This window comes from Apium graveolens, chromosome 8, assembly GCF_009905375.1.
Source record: "Apium graveolens cultivar Ventura chromosome 8, ASM990537v1, whole genome shotgun sequence".
NCBI classification, from domain to species: domain Eukaryota; kingdom Viridiplantae; phylum Streptophyta; class Magnoliopsida; order Apiales; family Apiaceae; genus Apium; species Apium graveolens.
In genome coordinates, this window is record NC_133654.1 from 214,843,574 (window position 1) to 214,863,352 (window position 19,779).

Below are 19,779 nucleotides of genomic sequence, written 5' to 3' on the forward strand. Positions count from 1 at the left end.
AATACTAAACTTATTGCTAAGTAAAGCTACTCCTTCAACGGATAGCCAAGATGGTCTTATCCGTTGAGGCTACAAACACTAAATTTCTACTTAAGTGTTTTGTTTAACTTATCATCAAACTAATACACATATTCCTAACAATCTCCCCCTATTTATGTCTACTAGAACTGTAGGCATAAATTTGGGTTTAGCTTGATGATAACAAAACACTTGACAAATATATAAACTGTAATAAAGCAGAATTCAAAGTGCTACAAAAATGTGTATGCTGAGATGGAATTGAAGAATTACATTGTTTCCAAGGGTGCTCCTTTAGTCTGAGCAGATTAGTTTCTTTCCTTTGATTCCTTGTTTTCTTTCCCTAGCCTCCTGTCATTCTCCTCTATTTGAAGTTGAAGTTGTCTGTAGAATTCAGCTTCATCTTCTTCATTGATGTCCAACTTAGATGCATATCCTTGAGAGTTTCATTACTGGCAATCTTGAGCTGATCTTCAATTCTGAAAAATCTTCTGACTCATTTGTTGTCTCTGAACTCCATAAACCAATGAGGTGATTTGTGAATTGTAATTCCTCTTTCTTGAATGAGTAATGTTCTAGGCAAGGGCATTGGGCTCCCTCCAAGTTTCCTTATGTTGGCAATCTTGTTGAGAATCTCAGTCTTGGCAGTCCTGGTAAAGCCAGAATCCTTTGTATGGCTGAGTAGACTCTAATCAAGGTAGAGTAGCCTGCATTCAGAATTCTGTAAAGAGGCCAAGTTTCTTTCCCCATCTCCTTTGTATCTGAACACTAGTCTTTCTGGTAGCTGTCTGTAGGCAGCTATTCCCCTTACTTCCTCCAGCTCATCCATATAGAGTTCAATGTCTGAAAATTCTTTTATATCACATATGTGAACATAATCATCCTTAGAGGCTTGAGGCTTGGCTTAGGCTTCTGTGTGAATTTGATTGTGGCTTTAGAGAGTGTTGATTTGATTCTTCTTTTTCTGCTTCTTTGATTGTGGAGAAGATGTTAGGAAGGTGGGCAATTTGATGGTGTCCCAATCAATTGGTTCCTCCTTGGAATGATTGTTTCACCATGAATGTTCATGAAGGGGTCAGGCACAATGGGTTCAGGAATAGAGGGTAGTGATTTGGATTTTGATTGGGTTTTCTTCAGTCTTATCTACCATCTTTCTCTTTGCATTGGCCTTCTTTCTGTTCCCTTTCTGCCATTCTTCTCTTTCCTTACTTCTCTCTTCCATATCAGTATCAACCATGTCCCCATAGCTTCATCTTCACTTTTGTCTTTAATTTCTTTCTGTTCTTCAGCCTGACTTGACTTTAGCTATTTTTTCAAGCTTTGCTTGTGCTCTTTTGTCAGCCTTTAGCTGTTGGCTTCTTCTTTCAACCTTCTGATTTCTTCCCCTCTTGGCTATTGAGAATTTGGGATGTCCTTGCATCACACATATGCTCTTTCCCTCTCTGAAGATAATAGCCATGTTCCTCCTTACAGCCACATCCATGGTCTCTTTGAGCTTTGAGATACTTCTACCCAAAGCTTGTCCTCATCACCTTTGGAAGAGGAAAATCGACTTCTTTCAGAGGATTCTTTGTAGAGTCCTTAATGGATCTGTTGTTGGGCTTGAGAACCATAGGTTTCAGATCTTTGGAAGAAGTCTCTCCAACCTTATTCCTCCCTACTGGCTTGAGCTCCATGATAATTGATTCCACTTTTGTGCTATGCTTCACAGATTGTGATTGAGAAGTTGTAGAACCAAAAATTTGTTGCATCTTTTCATCAATCTTCTTCCTTTGCTCTTTGACTTGTAATTCAGCTGCTGCTATCTGGATTAGATCAATTCCATCAAGCTTTCCTTTGATTTGAACAATTTGAGAAGTGGTGATGGCAGGAACTAGCACTTGAGAAATTTGAACTGTTGTTGATGGCTCTCCTTCCCCTTCCCCTTTATTCTCCCCCTTTTTGTTATCATCAAGGGTAGGGGTCAAGCCTTGTGCTTTTGCCAACTGCATGAGTAGATTTGTTTGAGTTTGTTGATTCTGAAGAATAGTGACCATAGAGTCTTCAATGATCTGAACTCTGGTTTCCAATCTGGCCAGTCTCTTGTCAGCATCAGATTCTTTCCTCAGTCTCCCCAACAAATCTTGCATAGTACCATAAGGTATGACTGAATCCAACTTCTCAGCATTGTAGGATTTCAGATCAACAATGTCATGTTTGAGCTCATCCACACTTAGATTCTGTTTGAAATGCTGCAACTGCAAGAGATGCAGAGATTCCAGATGAGCTTGAAGAATTGCCTTGGTACCAGCATCTGTAGTCTCCTGAAGGGCCTTCTGAATTGTCATGACTTGTCTAACCAAAGTGACACCAAACTCTCCTGGTGTTGATGCTTTTGCCCATGCCCATTCAGGAAGATCAGGAACAGAACTTGGGCCTGTTTACTCCCCCTAAGTTCATGCTCTCATCCAAAGAATAAGAGTCATCATCATTAGAATTTACTCCAAATTCTTCAGATGGCTCACCAGCTTGAGAAGGCAGCTTGTTAACAGCAGCTTTTGAAAGGAATATGTCCTAAGTCCAATCATGAATTAGGATTTAGGAATAACTTCCTGTGTAATCTGTTTTGATTTCATTGATATTAATAAAAGACTTGTTTTGTTTTTATTACGGGCTCTATCTATTTAAGTGTTTAAATAAGATATACCATAGTTTAGAGTAAAACTTTTTATGGATTATGATGAGATCATAATAGTGAGACCTAAAAGATGATAACTCTAAACTTAAATAGTTCTTGGTCGTAGGATTACTAAATGGTAATTAATAATCCGCAGAGATCGGTACATACTATGCTTGCTTCATTATGAAGGATGTCTGTTCTCATAGACATTTGTGTGGTGACACTATAGCTAGTATGTAGGTGCTTATTATGGAATAAGTTCACTGAACATGACTCGCACAGCTGAACAACTGATGGAGTTCACTCACGTGTCAGCAGTTGTTCATATAGTGATAGTTGTACAAGTATCCTTAGACTTGAGGTCATCAGAGTCATCTTGTGTACACTGAACTATGCTTTGGTTTAGTTCTTAGTCTCCAGGGACAATTATTAGGGCTCTACTGGGTATAGGAATTTGTACACGAAGATAGTGTATGATCAATAGAGGATCTACCCCTTCCAGTGAAGGAAGCGAATGTTCAAAGCTGATCCACTTATGCTAGTTCAGGAATCTCTGGCCAGAGTAAATGAAATTAGAAAGGAGTTTCTAATTTGCATAGAACTATGCATAGTAAATGGTAAGCAAGTGATTGAATTAGATAGGCTTGACACGAGATCCATGCATTGTATTTAATCGGGACATTGTAGGGTAGAAGGAGTTTATTGTACGGTAACTATTCACTGAATAGGTTCTTGGTATTCTAAGCAGTGAATTCATATTATCCGGATAGTCGCGATATGGTGAGAAGTATCTCTCACGATGTAGAATAAATGTGATTAATTAATTAATCATATTTAATAAATTAGAGAATTTATATAAATAATGATAAAATAGTTTTATTATTATTTATTTCTACTACCGGCTTAATATTGAACCTACAGGGTCACACCATAAAAAGAGAATGATTTAAAGGTGGAGGAATTAATTAATAATGGCTAATAATTATTTATTTGTGAAATAATAATTAATTGGCAAATTTAATAATTGATTAAATGAGATTTAATTGATTATAAATTAATTAGAAAAGTTCTTAATATTATTAATTAAGAATTTAATTTTTGGAAATTAAATCAAGATAGAGAATTATATCTAAAGTGTTTAGAAAAAGGATTAATAATTAAAAGGTGTTTTAATTATTAATGAGAATAATAAATGGGATAATAATAATAATATTTATGGGAAAATTTCAGCTGAAAATTTTGCCTATAAATACACTATTATAGACCCTAATTTTATTCTAACCAACCCGAAAACCCAAAAAAGTTTGGAAAACCCGATTCTCTCCACCTCCTTCCTCCTCCTTAACATCGTTTTCTTGGTGGATACCGGTGGAGTGCTTCACACTTGAGGAGCAACTGCTAAGGATCTCTGATCGTTGTCTCCGAATTATTTTAAAAGGTTAGATTCGATCCCTCGAATTTTTATTCACGATTTATATGCTTTTATTTGGATTTTGTATGTGTAAAAGTGTTTTACCATGACCCCGCTGCGTTAAAAATCCAACAATGGTATCAGAGCATAGGTTGTATGCATATAGATCTGTGGTAAAAATTTCAGAATTTTATGTGCTTGTATGAATTAATTATGATTTTTACAAGTTATATCATGGATTAATTTTGTCCGATGAGAAATCGTTTCTCAGAATAATTTTGAATGTTGATCTGGGTTCTACAAGTGTTGTAGATCGTTTGGGTATTTTTTTCATAATTTTATGATGTATAGATTTTTTATTATGAATTTTTGAAGTTCTTACAATTAATTTCATAATTAAATAATCATATATATATATATATATTATTTGTTAGTATGTATATGTATATCTGTATTGCTGTTGTCTGCATAGTCTGAATGCACGGACAAAAAAGTAGACAGACCAGAACACAGAGAAGTCAGGTGCGACGCGGTTTCCGAGAAAGAATTCTGTCGGCTGCTGCAAAAAAAAAATAGGGGTGTCTCGCATTCCGGGAATGCGTTACACACCTGTGGCGCATTCACGGAATGCGTTACACCCTTTAATGGCTTAAAAGGGGTGTAACGCATCACCAGAATGCGTTACAGGGCTTGTAACGCGTTCCTGTAATGCGTTACAGCCCGTCTGTTGATATTAAAATTGATTTTCTGGGAGTTTCGTAACTCCGTTTTGGGCGTGCAATATACCGTTGGATTCGTTTTTCCGAGACGGATCTAATGGAGTGATCAATTTTAGTTTATATAAAAGTTTTGAACTGTTTATATTTCCATGAAGTGTTTAAAGATGTTTTTGACTGTTTTAATTGCTTTTAAATGCTTCATGTGATACATAGAGATGTATAATGCTTAGACTAATGTGCTAGATGATGTAACATGCCTACCTTGATGTTTATTCATGTTTATATATGTGATATATGCTTAGTTTATCATGCGATGATAGATTTAGGTGAACTTAAATGAACATAAGGCGTTTGTTAGACAACCTAGTATAGTGAAATTGTTTCATAACCTTAATAACAATATTATGAATACAATCATGAGATTCTTGTGTTTGTGAAACACGTAATTGAATATGAATTTTTGATATGAGAGAAAGGATGATTCTGTCAATAACAGATTTCTATCTGTAAGAAAGGGTTATTAAGTGACGCCTCTTGACAATGCTCCACCCGATCTGGGAATCATCTAATTATTGATTATTGATTTGAAATATTTAATTTAAAAGGAAGAATCTCTTTATAATATGATTATGATTGTAACGTAATATAATACCTCTAAAATTAAATAATATCAAGTAGTAATTGGCCAATGATACAACGGGCTTGTGTCGGTCATAGCCTTCCAACATGATAGAAAAGTAGTTCTTATTTTTGAATCATTGTCGGTTCGTGCTACAGCCGAGGGCTTTGATTTCGAAATAAGAAATATTTGTCTATTACATAGAGATGTGTACATTGAATAAGAATCTAACGGTCGGTACGTGCTACAGCCGTGGGCCTTTGGGGACTGATTCAACTGTACGGAATGTTGGGCTAGACTTGACTTAGAATATTGAGTTTGTCGTGCTACAGCCGAGACTCAATTATTCAAGAGGCTAAAGTTTGATTAGGGAATAACATGAGATGTAATTGACAAGAGGTGTCTGCCTATTGAACATTACATGGCGGTTCGTGCTACAGCCGGGGTCGTGTAATGGAATGTAGGATCCCTATTCCCACTAGCATTATGAATGCTTAATTTTTCACGTAGGGGGTTGAATAAATTAGGAAAACTAGTGGGAGCCACTTATGAATAAAGACCCGATTCATATAGTGTTTTGAAATGAAATCGAATATTTGCTAAGTGTTGTTATGTGTTTATCATTTACAGATTTACTTTGTACGTTATGTCTTCTGCACTATCACTCAGGAGCATACTAGATGCTCACAAATTGACTGGTCCTAATTATGCTGACTGGCTTCGAAACTTGAGAATTGTTCTCAGGATTGAGAAGCTGAAATATGTGATTGACTCACCTAAGCCTACTGAACCTGCTAGTTATGCACATAATGATGAACATGTTGTGTATCGTAAGTGGATAGATGATGCAAATGTTGCTCAATGCATCATGCTAGCTTCCATGAACATTGAGCTACAGAAGCAACATGAGCATATGGATGCTCACACTATCCTCATGCATCTACAAGAGTTGTATGATGTGGCGGGGAGGACAGCTCGATATGAGATATCGAAGGAGCTGTTCGGTTGTAGGTTGTCTGAGGGATCATCTGTGAATGACCATGTACTTAAGATGATCAATTTGATTGAACGTCTTGGACAACTTGGTTTTGTCATGGATGGGGAGCTGAGCCAAGACCTGGTCTTGCAATCGCTTCCGAGTTTGTTCTCGCAGTTTGTTGTGAACTTTCACATGAATAAGTTGGATGTCAGCCTGCCTGAACTCCACAACATGTTGAAGACTGCGGAATCGAATTTCCCCCCTAAGAAAAGTTCTGTTCTTCTAATTGGTGAAGGTTCCAATCCTAAGAAAAGGAAGAGGAACCTTTCCAAGAAGAAGAAAGTAGGTGAGAAAATGCCGGTTCCACCAAAAGCTGAAGACCCCAAGAGCAAAGTTGTTTGCGTTCACTGTAATAAGGTGGGGCACTGGAAGAGGAACTGCAAGGTTTACCTTGCAGAATTGAAGAAGAAGAAGGGTAGTGAGACTACCGCTTCTGATTCAGGTATGTTCATGATAGAAGTGAATATGTCATTAAATCAAATTTCTACTTGGGTATTAGATACCGCCTGTGGTTCTCAAATCTGCAATTGTTGCAGGGACCAAGGAGAAGTAGGACTCTTGAAAAAGAGGAGGTGATTCTACTGATGGGAAATGGAGCAAGAGTTGCTGCTGAAGATGTAGAATCATTTCATTTACATATGCCTACGGGCAAGACTATTGTTTTAAATAATTGTTATTTTGTTCCCTCGATTGTGAGGAATATTATTCCCATGTTAGACTTGGCTGGATTTTCATTTATTATTGAGAATAATGAATGTTCTATTCTTAGAGATAATATTCTTTATGGACGTGGTGCTTTAAATAATGGTCTGTATATTTGTGACATAATTTACTTCAGATTAAACAAACTAATAAAAGAAAAGGGATGATGAAAATCTCACTTTATAGTGGCACTGCAGTCTCCATTTGTTAGACATGGAGAGAGGACTGCAAATTTGCTAGGAATGGTACACACAGATGTATGTGGACCAATGTCTAAGCAAGCCATGGGTGGATTTTCATACTTCATTACTTTCATAGATAATAGATCTAGATTCGGATATGTGTTTGATGAAACACAAGTCTGAAGCCCTTTGAAAAGTTCAAAGAGTATAAGTATGAAGTGGAGAAACAACCAAACATAGTATTATAACTCTTCGATCAGATCGAGGTGGTGAATACTTTAATGGAGTGTTTCTAGATTATCTCAAAGTAAATGGTATAGTCTCCCAGTGGACTCCTCCAGATTGGTATCTGAAAGGAGAAATCGAACTTTGTTAGACATAGTTCGGTCCATGATGAGCTATGCAAATCTTCCAGTATTCCTATGGGGTTATGCATTGGAAACCTCAGCATATTTACTGAATATGGTGCCTTCCAAAATCTGTTCCTCAAACTTCGTATGAGATATTGAAAGAAAGGAAACCGAGTCTTAAACACGTTAAGATTTGGGGATGTCCAGCTTGTGTCAAGTAAGTTGACCCAAATAAGCGGGAATATCGATCCGTAAAATGTAGTTTTGTGGGATATCCTAAAGAGACTTTAGGGTATTACTTTTACACCGATCATCGGGTGTTTGTATCCAGACATGCTACCTTCTTGGAAAAGGAGTTTATCCTTGAAGGAAACAGTGGGAGCAAAATTGAACTTGATGAAGTTCAAGAAGCACAAACTACTACGGATCAAGTGGAAACACCTGTTCTGACTGAACAACCTTTTGTGGAACAGCCCATTCATAGATCAGGGAGAGTGTCTCGCCAACCTCAGAGGTATTATGGCCTTGTCATTGAGAATGACAATGAGTTGTCGATCATTGATGATGACGACCCTGTGACCTATAATGAGGCTATGAGTAGTGTTGACTCAGAGAAATGGCATAGTGCCATGAAATCCAGAATGGAATCTATGTATACGGTATACAAAAGATAGATTATAGCAGATGGCCAGGTGGAGACCTATAAGGCCAGGCTTATGGCAAAAGGATTCAAACAAAGGCAATGGATTGACTTTGATGAAACCTTTTTACCTATAGCCCTGTTAAAATCAGTTCGGATTTTGCTTGCGATTGCTGCTTACTACGACTATGAGATCTGGCATATAGCCAGATGATTTTCTTTCCAAGGGAAATGAAAGCCTAGTGTGTAAGCTACTGCGAACCATATGTGGTTTAAAGCAAGCTTCTCGAAAGATGGAACATTCGTTTTGATGAGACAATCAAAGAGTTTGATTTTATCAAAAACGTAGATGAACCATGCGTCTACAAAAGGGTTAGTGGGAGCGCGGTAACATTTCTTATATTGTATTGAATTAGAGTTGACACACATAACAACATAGCAGACCCACTCACAAAGCTACTTTATAAAAGTCACTTTGATCGTCATAAAGACAAGATGGGTATTAGATACAAGAGTGATTGGCTTTAGTACAAGTGGGAGATTGAAAGGAATATGTCCTAAGTCCAATCATGAATTAGGATTTAGGAATAACTTTTTGTGTAATCTGTTTTGATTTCATTGATATTAATAAAAGACTTGTTTTATTTTTATTACGGGCTCTATCTATTTAAGTGTTTAAATAAGATATACCATAGTTTAGAGTAAAGCTTTTTATGGATTATGATGAGATCATAATAGTGAGACCTAAAAGATGATAACTCTAAACTTAAATAGTTCCTGGTCATAGGATTACTAACTGGTAATTAATAATCCACAGAGATCGGTACATACTATGCTTGCTTCATTATGAAGGATGTCTGTTCTCATAGACATTTGTGTGGTGACACTATAGCTAGTATGTAGGTGCTTATTATGGAATAAGTTCACTGAACATGACTCGCACAGCTGAACAACTGATGGAGTTCACTCATGTGTCAGCAGTTGTTCACATAGTGATAGTTGTACAAGTATCCTTAGACTTGAGGTCATCATAGTCATCTTGTGTACACTGAACTATGCTTTGGTTTAGTTCTTAGTCTCCAGAGATAATTATTAGGGCTCTACTGGGTATAGGAATTTGTACACGAAGATAGTGTATGATCAATAGAGGATCTACCCCTTCCAGTGAAGGAAGCGAATGTTCAAAGCTGATCCACTTATGCTAGTTCAGGAATCTCTGGCCAGAGTAAATGAAATTAGAAAGGAGTTTCTAATTTGCATAGAACTACGCATAGTAAATGGTAAGCAAGTGATTGAATTAGATAGGCTTGACACGAGATCCATGCATTGTATTTAATCGGGACATTTTAGGGTAGAAGGAGTTTATTGTACGGTAACTATTCACTGAATAAGTTCTTGGTATTCTAAGCAGTGAATTCATATTATCCGGATAGTCGCGATATGCTGAGAAGTATCCCTCACGATGTAGAATAAATGTGATTAATTAATTAATCATATTTAATAAATTAGAGAATTTATATAAATAATGATAAAATAGTTTTATTATTATTTATTTCTACTACTGGCTTAATATTGAACCTACAGGGTCACACCATAAAAAGAGAATGATTTAAAGGTGGAGGAATTAATTAATAATGGCTAATAATTATTTATTTGTGAAATAAATAATTAATTGGCAAATTTAATAATTTATTAAATGAGATTTAATTGATTATAAATTAATTAAGAAAAGTTCTTAATATTATTAATTAAGGATTTAATTTTTGGAAATTAAATCAAGAGAGAGAATTATATCTAAAGTGTTTAGAAAAAGGATTAATAATTAAAAGGTGTTTTAATTATTAATGAGAATAATAAATGGGATAATAATAATAATATTTATGGGAAAATTTCAGCTGAAAATTTTGCCTATAAATACACTATTATAGACCCTAATTTCATTCTAACCAACCCGAAAACCCAAAAAAGTTTGGAAAACCCAATTCTCTCCACCTCCTTCCTCCTCCTTAATATCGTTTTCTTGGTGGATACCGGTGGAGTGCTTCACACTTGAGGAGCAACTGCTAAGGATCTCTGATCATTATCTCCGAATTATTTTAAAAGGTTAGATTCGATCCCTCGAATTTTTATTCACGATTTATATGCTTTTATTTGGATTTTGTATGTGTAAAAGTGTTTTACCATGACCCCGCTGCGTTAAAAATCCAACAGCTTTGTCTCTGAGAAGAGATTCTGAAGTGTGTACAATGTTTAATGTTTGTTCTGCCTCCACATTGCCCTGAGCAGCCAATAATTGATAGACTGAAATAGGATGAGTAAAAGTGTCAGCATCCAAGGAAATGTTATCAATAACAGCTTTGTAATGTTGCTGAAATTGTCTTTCCTTTTCTGTATCATCCACTTTCATTGACTCACTAGCAATGGCTGGATCCACCCTTATAGCTTCTGTACCTGCCTTTCTCTCATTTTCTCTATTTTCTTGCATCAGGGGCTCCCCCTGGCTCACACACACCCTCACACCCTCACCCTCACCTTCTAAGGTGGCACTCCCCTCACTCACTTTTGCCATGCTGGAAGAAATAGCATGCATATGGTGACTCTCAACCTCTCCTTTTGCCTGGGAGCAACCCAGCCTCTCACTCAAAAGATCACTCCCTTCCCTCAAACCTAAAAGAGATTGCACAGTAACCATGTCCTCTACAGTTGGAATTGTTTCTGTTATGTGTGTAGAGACCATCAACGGATAGGGAGTATCCGTTGAAGTGGAAATTGATGGTATCAACGGATAACTGCTGTTAAGCTTATCCATTGAAGAACAACCACTTATCAACGGATGAGAGATATCCGTTGAAGAAGGAAAAGATGTAGATATAGAAAGTGACATAATTGTTGAATCTGTGTGAATTGATTTTAACTGAGGTGACACAGATTCTTCAACTACATCTGAAAGAATTGGCTGATGATCCAACAAATTATCTAAAAGATGATGATCATCAGGTTTTGAGTGGGGCTCCTCCCTGAGTTTTAATGAGGGAGAATCAGGAATTGATGTGAATATCATATCCACATCCAGAGAGGGTGATGGAGAGTTTGATGATTGGTGTGTTTCTATTATGAGAGAATGGGGCTGTGACTCCACATTTGCTGGAATCACATCAAGCTGAATTTGTGAAGGCACAGATACAGGTGGATGTATCTGTGCTGTGTGTGCCCCTTGTGTGGAAACTAGGGTCTTGGCCTTATTCTTCCTTGAAAAGGCTTTAATTGGTGAATGAGTGGCTTCAGTGTCCCTCCCTCTTTTGTTCTGTGTCCCTGGTTGGGGACTATTTTCAATAGTTACATCCTTTTGGGAGGATGCAACTAGGGATGTGTTAGACTCCTTTTGAACCACCACAGTCTTTTGAGAGACTGTGGCTTGGCTGGCTTGGGTACCACTCACCTCTCCCACCTTATCCTCGGGGGTTTCTTGTTGTTCACCCCTCCCCTCACCACTCACACTCTGTTCACTCCCTTCAGAGTTTATGGTAGTTGTTACAACTGTTGTCTTTTGAGAAACAACAGAGATAGTTTTCTTTGACTTGAGTTTTGAAACTTCAGTTTTGGTGGCTTTGGTAGGAACCTGTTTGGACAAAGACACAGATTCCATGGCCACACTAGAAGGCAAAGAAATAATGGGGTTGGAAATAGTAGGAGTTATAGAAGAGTTTACCTCACTTACCTGCGGTGCATTCATGATTGGCAAATATACCAATGGCACCTGGCTGTTGAGGTTCATTCTCAAAAGGTCTGCAAGGACCCTTTTCTCTTGTGCCCCGCATTTGAGTTTATTATTCTCATTTGATATAACCAATCCTTCAGCAACATGGTTAGCCAATAACATAAAAAATCTAGCATAGTAGATGTTATGTGGTCTATTAGCTTTGTTACCTAATCTGGAACCTAATTCTAGCATGACACAGTTGCTAAAATTAAAGTACCTATCAGAAACTAGCATATAAAGCATATTAACAAGAGATGAAGTTATGGCATCAAAATTGCTAATCTTCCCAGAGAAAACCTTAATAAAGGCATCTCCAAGAAAACTCCATTCTTTCCTAAGGTCTTTCCTTCTAATGCTACCTAGACTAGCAGAATCAAAAGCTTAGCATATGGAATCTAACATAGCAGATACATCTTTATCAGTGTGTGGTGTCATGGCATTATTCTCAGGCAACTTAAAGCAAGAATGTATATCATCACAGTTAATGCAATAATCCTTACCTTTGAGAGAGAAGGCAATAGTCATATCTGTGGAGTTGAACTCTGCAGTTGTCAAATCTCCTCAATCACCTCACAGTAGATGGTTAGGGCTTCCAGCATTGCATAGCTCAGTTTGCAGTTTTTGATGAAGTCCATCATCTTGTGATAATCATAATGGGCTTCATTCTTTTCAACCAAGGCTACGAAATTATTCTTTTCATAAACAAATCCTGTTTGAGACATAATTTTGACTACCGGTGCCATTGTTGTGAGTAGAGGTTGCAGAGAAAAACTTGAGAATTTTGGGAGAGAAGGAGAATGAAAATTGCAAGAAAGCGTAAAGTGAAAATAAGAATTCAATGGGCTTTTATACTTTCTTGAATTAAAACGTAAATAAAATGATACTTTTAAGTAAATTACAGCCGTTCAAGAATAAATAAAACTGTAGAAATTCTAAACTGCCTTTAAAACAAATATATACAACAGTGTATATCTGTATCAACGGTTAAGTAAAGAAATCAACGACTGTGACTTACTTGAAAGTAACTGATGTGACACTTCAACGGATAAGGTAAATAGTTATCCGTTGATGATCAACACTATTTTATCCATTGAGGGATAAAATTACCAGAAATGTATTTGTCTTTCAACGGATAATGAACATCCGTTGATAGAATAATTTTGGCTTTCAACGGATAGGTAATATCCGTTGATAGGATAAGTTTTACTAAATGCCAACTTTGTTCTTACAGCAAATTCATTTCAGGCTTCAAAGCAGATTATATAGAGGACATAAATTTATGAATAATTAAGCATACCTAGCTCACTTACTAATCTTGTGAATGTTGATTCATCAAGTGGCTTGGTAAATAAGTCTACAATCTGCTTTTCACTTGGAACAAAATGAAGTTCCACTGTACCTTTCATCACATGTTCCCTAATGAAGTGGTACTTGATGTCAATATGCTTGGTTCTTGAGTGTTGCACTGGATTTTCAGTAATGGCAATGGCACTTGTGTTGTCACAGAATATTGGAATTTTGTCAACGGTCAAACCATAGTCAAATAACTGATTCCTCATCCATAGTATCTGTGCACAGCAACTACCAGCAGCAATGTACTCAGCTTCAGCTGTTGATGTAGAAACAGAATTTTGCTTCTTACTGAACCATGACACAAGCTTGTTCCCTAGAAATTGACAGGTGCCAGTTGTGCTTTTCCTGTCTATTTTACAGCCTGCATAATCTGCATCTGAGTAGCCAATTAGATCAAAACCAGACTCTCTAGGATACCAAATTCCTAGATTTGGAGTCCCTTTGAGATATCTGAAGATTCTTTTAAAAGCCACTAAGTGAGATTCTTTAGGGTCAGCTTGAAATCTAGCACAGAGACATGTAAAAAATATTATATCAGGTCTACTAGCAGTTAAATATAAAAGTGATCCAACCATGCCTCTATAACTTGAAATATCCACAGACTTTTCAGCCTTGTTTAATTCAAGCTTGGTGGCAGTGGCCATGGGAGTTTTTGCAGATGAACAGTCCATTAAGTCAAACTTCTTTAAAAGATCATAAATATATTTAGTTTGACTAATGAAAATTCCATCACTAACTTGTTTAACTTGTAAACCAAGAAAATAAGTTAGCTCTCCCATCATGCTCATTTCATATTTACTTTGCATTAACTTAGCAAACTTTTTACAAAACTTATCATCAGTAGATCCAAATATAATATCATCTACATAAATTTGAACAAGTATTTTAGAGCCATTAACATTTCTAAAGAAGAGAGTTTTGTCAACAGTACCTCTTGTGAAGTGATTATCTAGAAGGAATTTTGACAAAGTCTCATACCAGGCTCTAGGTGCTTGCTTTAGTCCATAGAGTGCTTTCAACAGATAATACACATAGTCTGGAAAGTTTGGATCTTCAAATCCTGGAGGTTGGCTTACATAAACTTCTTCCTCCAATTCCCCATTTAGAAATGCACTCTTGACATCCATTTGATAGACTTTGAAATTGGCATGGGCTGCATAGGCTAGAAAGATTCTGATGGCCTCAAGTCTGGCAACTGGAGCAAATGTTTCATCGAAATCTATTCCTTCTTGTTGAGAATAGTCTTTAGCAACCAATCTGGCTTTATTCCTTATGAAAATGCCATTTTCATCCATCTTGTTTCTGAATACCCATTTTGTGTTAATAGAACTCTTGTTCTTTGGCTTGGGTACCAGCTTCCATACTTTATTCCTTTCAAATTGGTTTAGCTCCTCTTGCATTGCTAAAATCCAATCTGGATCCAATAGAGCTTCTTCCACTCTCTTAGGTTCCTCATATGATAGAAAGCTACTATACAGACATTCATCTTGAGTAGCCCTTCTAGTTTGCACTTTAGATGTAGCATCACCAATGATCAGTTCAAAAGGGTGATTCTTGGTCCATTTCCTTTGAGGTGGTAGATTAGCTCTAGATGAGGTTGCCTCAGTATTGTCATGATGTGAGATAGAATGTTGATTGGTTGAAACTCCCCCTGAGTTGCTGATCCTTCGAAACGAATTGGGAGCTCTATCAACTGATGAAGTGAATTGATTATCCGTTGACAGACTGTGATCAACGGATGCTTCATTATGAACTTCAAAGGATGATGCACTTTGTCTTTCAACGGATGCTTCATTATGAACTTCAACGGATGATGCACTTTGTCTTTCAACGGATGCTGCATTGCTTCTTTCAACGGAAGCTGAATTATGACTTTCAACGGATGCAGCATTCTGTGCATTATCCAAAGGCAGATTCTGAATTCTTCTTGAGATGCCTTCTTCATCATTCTCATCTTCACTATCATCACAATATATCTCAATGTTGTCAAATTTGAGTCCTTCATGATGTCCCTCATCTGTTAGTCCATCAATCTTTTTATCATCAAACACAACATGCACAGATTCCATGACAATGTTGGTTCTTAGATTGTAGACCCTATAAGATTTTCCAGCAGAATAACCAACAAATATTCCTTCATCAGCCTTTGCATCAAACTTCCCTTTGTGATCAGATTGATTCCTTAAGATGTAACATTTGCAACCAAAGACATGCAGAAAGTTTAAAGTTGGTTTTCTTCTCTTGAATAGTTGATAGGGAGTCATGCCTTTTGCCTGATTGATTAGAGAAATATTCTGAGTGTAACATGCACAGTTAACAGCCTCAGCCCAAAAGTAAGTTGGGAGTTTTGACTCTTCAAGCATTGTCCTTGCAGCTTCAATTAGTGATCTGTTCTTCCTTTCCACCACACCATTTTGTTGTGGAGTCCTTGGAGCTGAGAACTCATGCATGATCCCATTTTCTTCACAGAACAACTTCATGGTTTAATTCTTGAACTCAGTTCCATTGTCACTCCTAATATTCCTTACTTTGAAATTAGGATGATTGTTGACTTGCTTGATATGATTGATAATGATTTCACTAGCTTCATCCTTTGATCCAAGAAAATAGACCCATGAAAACTTTGAGAAATCATCTACAATCACTAGGCAATATCTTTTCCTTGAAATTGACAATACATTGACTGGTCCAAAAAGATCCATGTGTAGCAGTTGTAATGGTTCATCAATTGCAGATTCAAGCTTCTTACTGAATGATACTTTCTTTTGCTTTCCTTTCTGACAAGCATCACACAGTCCATCCCTTGTGAATTCCACTAGAGGCATTCATCTAACTAAGTCCTTTTTTACTAGATCATTCATTGTCTTGAAATTCAAATGGGATAGCTTCTTGTGCCATAGCCAACTTTCAGCTGCACTTGCTTTGCTGAAAAGACAAGTAATGGATTCTGCATCTGTAGAGTTGAAGTCAGCTAGGTACACATTTCCTTTTCTAACTCCAGTAAGAACCACTTTATTGTCCTTCTTACTTGTGACAATACAGGCTTCAGAATTGAAGGAAACAGTATTCCCTCTGTCACATAGTTGACTGATGCTCAATAAGTTGTGTTTGAGACCATCAACCAATGCAACTTCATCAATGATGACATTTTCTTTTGAAATCAAGCCATATCCCATAGTGAATCCTTTGCTGTCATCTCCAAAGGTTATGCTAGGGCCAGCTCTCTCCTTAAACTCTGTGAGCAGGGTGAAATCTCCTGTCATGTGTCTTGAACAGCCACTGTCCAAGTACCATAGATTCCTTCTTTTTCCCTACACACAACAAAATCAATCAAGTTGATTTTGGTACCCAAGTTTCCTTGGGTCCAGCCTTGTTAGTCTTTTTCCTAGACTTCATTCCTCCTGCATCTTTTGACTTAAGTAACTTTGGGTCAACCTTGATCTCAGATGTGGTTGGTTGAAGTGTAGGGTTAGTCACAGAATCACTTAGCACATTTGATTGAATTTGATAAGGCATGGATTGTGCAAACATGTTATTCCACATAGGCATATTGTATGGCATTTGAGGCATACTAAATGCAGTAAAATAAGGATTATTAATATATGGCATGTTTGCAAAATGTGCATGGGGATTCTGATGAGACATAACAGGCATAGCATGCAGAGGTGACATAGACATGTTAGGCATGGAGGGATTTGAAGGCATGGGAGCATTTTTAACAGATTTGCAATTATCAGATAGGTGATTAACACTTTTACAATGCACACAGCTTTTTCTAGGAGCATACCTATCAGGTGTGTAATTGTTATATTTATTAATCCCTACCTTCCCATTTCTTTTAGATTTTCTTTTAATTTCCTTCTTATCCTCAACCAACTTAAGCCTATTTTTCAGCTGATCCAAAGTCATGTGTCCTATATTCACCTTACTGGAATCTTTGGATGTGCTAGCTCTTTCTTTGATAAAGTTCTTGAGAGTTGAATCATTCTTCTTATTAAGGTTTTTATTTTTAAAATTACTTGCCTATTTTAATTGATGAGCCTTCAACGGATGCTCCTTTTCTTCCTTCAACGGATAACTTTCATCATCCGTTGATTCCACATCCGTTGACAATCCATCAATTAATTCTAACTCCTTTTTGTTTTTCTTCCAGGCATCCTCACAGAATGATTCAATTCCCTGAACCTTGGCAATTTGAACACTAACATCCCTAGATGTTTTCCAGGCCTTGATTACCTCTTGCTCACTTTCTAACTGTTTAGAAAGAATTTCTACTTTCTTAACAGCTTCTTCTAGTTGACTCTCAACAGTCAAGCATTTAAGTTTAATCTTTTCAAGCTCAATTACCTCATTCTCTAACACAGCATTCCTATCACTTAAAAACACATTCTCTTTGATCCTAGTGTTTTCTTTAGCTAGTGATTTAAGGGAAACACGCAAATGATATAATTCATTGGACATATCATTTATGGCTTCATTACATTCCTGTTTAGAAAGCTGAGAGAGATCAGTAGTAATTACCTGGTTGCTTGATGAACTAGTTTCATTTTCATCAAAATTAGCCATCAGGGCTAGGTTGACATATTCCACATCATCATCTTCATTGACCCCATCTGCTGCCCAATTATCTTGAGTGAGAAAAGCTCTTTCCTTTTGTTTGAGCAAATCAAAATACATCTTTTTGTAATCAACTTGCTCAAATTTCTTTTTATCAGAGGTTGGCTTCCTACACTCACTTGCAAAGTGTCCACTCATGCCTCAGTTATAACATTTGAACTTGGATTTGTCCACCATGTTTTTGTTTGGCTTAGTGAATTTTGTATTTTTTCTGAACTTCATCTTTGCAAACCTCCTGGACAGAAAAGCCAGATGTCCATCAATATCATCAGAGTCATCCTGACTGGAATTGTCTTCATCCTCAGCTACTTGCTCTTTACCCTTGCTTGATTCTGATTTGCTTGTGCCAATTTTGAGACTTGGCATTGTCTTTTCTTCATTCCTGGCTTCAACCTTCTCACTGTCAGCTACAAGTGCAACTGATCCTCCTTTTCTCTTTCCCTTTTCCAACAGCTCATCTTGCTCCATCTCAAGTTCATAAGTCTTCAAAATTCCATATAATCTTTCAAGTGTGAAGTCCTTATAATCTTGAGAATTTCTTAGAGAAACAGTCATAGGCTTCCATTCCTTAGGTAGAGACCTTAGAAATTTTAAATTAGAGTCCTTGACTTGATACACTCTCCCATACAGCTTCAATCCATTCAACAGTTTCTGAAATCTGTTGAAGGTATCATTCAATGATTCTCCTTCTTCAAAGTGAAAATATTCATACTGTTGAATGAGAAGCTGCATTTTGTTTTCTCTAACTTGCTCAGTGCCTTCACAGATAAGCTACACAGTATCCCAAATTTCCTTAGCAGTTTGGCTGTTGATGACATTGTCAAACATATCTTGATCCAGGCCATTAAACAGAATATTCATGGCTTTCTTGTACTTGTGGACCTCTTCAATATCTTCAGCAGTCCATTCTGCCTTTAGCTTGGGAATAGACTGTCCAACAGCAACTGTTGCATTAGCAGTTGTGGCCACCTTGTGTGGGATGTGAGGACCATTTTTAATGCAGCTGATGTAGCTTTCATCTTGAGAGAGAAGATGTAAATGCATCTTCACCTTCCAGTGATGATAGTTATCTCTTTCCAGGATTGGAATCTTTACACCAATATCCTTCTTACTCATGATGTTAGCAGAATAGATCTTTAAACTCTTTGTATGTTAAGAGCTTGCTCTGATACCAATTGTTATTCTCAGTGGACTAACAATGAGATTTACAGAAGGGGGGTTGAATGTAAATCTCAAAACTTTTTCAAGTTTTGAGTAGTTTCTAAGGCTAGGTGTTTAAGTGAACAAATGTGTGTGAATTGCTTGAAGCTAATACAGACAGATATATATTCTAACACAAATGTAAAGAATACAAAGAACTTAAAAACTTTTCTGGTGGATTTGTTGTTCCACCAGAGATGTGTTATTTCAGAAAATCTGTGATTCAAAGAATTAAATCACAGCTGCTACCTAGTACAAACTAGATGATTTTCTCTCTGGATATTTCTAAACAGCTCTAGAAAATTCATATCTAATTACTAGCTGCTACTTGGTTTATATATCACCAAGTTTACAAGTGAAGACAAAACTGTAAAATACAATTAAAAAGATTCTTTACATGTTTCTTCTTATCCGTTGATGCCTTATCCGTTGAGGCCTTATCCGTTGAGGCTTTATCCGTTGATGCATTATCAGTTGAAGTCTTTATCCGTTGAAGCACTTATCCGTTGA